Source organism: Dipodomys spectabilis, unplaced genomic scaffold (genome assembly GCF_019054845.1).
Source record: "Dipodomys spectabilis isolate Male_0828 unplaced genomic scaffold, ASM1905484v1 ptg000140l, whole genome shotgun sequence".
NCBI lineage: Eukaryota > Metazoa > Chordata > Mammalia > Rodentia > Heteromyidae > Dipodomys > Dipodomys spectabilis.
In genome coordinates this window covers 7,322,374-7,325,034 of record NW_024870817.1, presented here as the reverse complement: position 1 = coordinate 7,325,034, position 2,661 = coordinate 7,322,374, and positions in this window count along the sequence as shown.

Here is a 2,661-nt window from a genome sequence, read left to right as displayed (position 1 = left end):
TTGAAATATTAGTAATTTGACAATGCACATTCACCTTTTTTTTTTTTTTACTATAGCTATCCTATTGTGCAATAGAATCCTGAACTCATTTCTTCTGTCCAGCTGCTACATTGATCCCCTGACAAACTTTTCGCTGTCCCCTTTTCCATATTCTTCCTGATGTTGGTTGTGTCATGTAAGTTTTGAAATATTTGTAGGAGCTAATCTACATTCAGGACTATCCTGACATGTGTGTTCTACTTCGCCCTGCAGAATTCATCTGAATCCTTTGAGCAGTTGCAACTTTTTAGAGGATCCTTGTGCATTGCATAAAGGTGTATAAGAGATGTATTTTTGAGTCCACGTAAAAGTACTTATATTGGGATCATTTAATTTCCTGTGCTGCTTCTTCCTGGATTGCTAGCTAATTGAAGAACAAAAGCTTCAACTCTATTTACTTTTGTATATGTAGAAACCTCTTTTAATGTTTGGCTCCATTAGTAGATCAATATATGTTTTTTAATTGATTTGTTGAAATGATTTGTTTCGTAGAGTTTCTTATGATGGATCAATAAGCGTTCAGGGATGATTGCTTTGTCAGTCTTTGTAGAAACTTAACAGAAATAGGCCTCATACTCAGTCTGGAAATAGTTTATACCTAATTGTATTTTTTAAAGGGCAATTAAAATTGTAACAAATGGGTAGCCGAGGTGTAAATACTCATACTCAGGTTTTTGCATTTGTTTTTATTCCTGACTTGGAATAAAATCTAAACAATGGTTATGGTAAAAGGATAAAGAAATTTGCTTACATATTTAAGGATATTACAAATTTAATAGTATTTGCAAATGTTGGAGTCAGTAGATCCATCTTAATCACCAAGGTTCAGACAATTGGGATCTATTGGGATCTGAAACTCTTAAAAGCATTCAATTTTTAAGCAAGTAGAATTTTCATTACTTATATCAATTTTCTTGTGAATATCCCAATTGCAGCTAAACTGCAACCCTAGAGTTTCAAAGGAAATTTATTTCTGGGACATTAATTCAGGCTTTGTAAGCACTGTTAAATGATAAGCAAAATACACTTTCCAATCCTATTATTACTCTACTTGAAGTTCTTCTTTGATGAACTTGACACTCAGGAAGTTTTCTAAGGATCCACTGTATTTTTCAGGTAAATTCAATATTTGATCATGACAGTTTTGGTTTAATTAATGCAGCTAGAACATTAAATAAATGAGAGTAAACCCATGAATTTAATTGCTGGATAGAAGCTCCAAATTCAGAAAAATCAATGTCTTGAGACAAGTAGCAGCAAAATTCGACAAAGAAAGGTAATTTTCAAATTAGATTTTTATTTTTTCTTTATTGTACAAGTGAATTAACTTTTCAAGCTAAAAAAAAAATAATTAAAACGGGCACCATGGCTCACACCTGTAATTCTAGCTACTCAAGAGGCTGAGGTCTGAGGATCATGTTTTGAAGCCAGCCTGGGCAGGATCTCCAATTCATAATCAAAAAGCTGGAAGTGGAGCTGAGACTCAAGTGGTAGAGCACTAGCCTTGAGCTAAAGAGCTCAGGTCTAGTGTCTAGGCCCTGAGTTCAGACCCTAGGACTAGCACAAAACAAAACAAAACAAAACAAAAAAACCTCAATGTACGTTTAGCTAATTCTTTGAACTATTTTGAAGACTGAATATAGCAGACATGTGAAAATTCCTATATAGCTATAAAACTTAATGAACATGTTTAATACAAATTATGTTATCATTTTGGAAAATGAATAGAGGATTTGAATAGATTATTGTAAAACCTGTCATTTATTGTAGTAAATCATAAAAGTTGTGCTATCTGTATTTTATCATGAATAACAAAAAATGCTAATATTTTAGCTTAAATGTATTCCAGAATTTTCAATGAGAATTATTTCTAAATATAACATCCTACATATTTTATTTATGATCAGACACACATAGCTGTCTAAGAAACTCAGAGGCTCCTCATGAAGCTGGACTTTGAGAAATGAATGACAAGTGAGATTTTTAGTTTATAGTTTTCAATATTAATGAAAATATTGACATTATATTCCTGGTATCATGGTGTTGCTCAGTTTAAATATTTTATTCTTGTTTGGGAAGAATTTCAATGTAACAGAAAGTTAGAAGGAATAGTATGACAACCACTTATATTCTAACTATCCATATGCAAGGGTGACTATCAGTTTTTGAAATAATTATAAGCAAAACACTCTCTAAATCAGGAAATACAACTTTACCTCCTACCCCAAATCTCCATCACAGTTCTCCTTCCAATCATAGTTTCTGTGTCTTCTGCTATAAATCACTAGCATCTTGGCATTTAGAGAACTCATTTTCTTATTATTTTCTTTGATATTTTCATCATCCAAACACACCTTTGTATAATCTGAGTCCCTAGGTACACTGTGGTGCCTAAGTTTGCTGAAAATGGTTTCTACTAATTTTCTTGTTAATACCCCATTGCTCCATCTGTTTCATGTGGATATTTCGAATGGCTGAAAACTTGACATCACTCTAATATCATCTTCCATCTCTCCAGGGAGTTATTACCATTTTGCCGTCTTCTCAACCATTGGCTTTTCTTTTTCTGCCTCAGAAAAAAAGACATAACCAGAGTCTTTCAACACATCTTGATAGTAATAC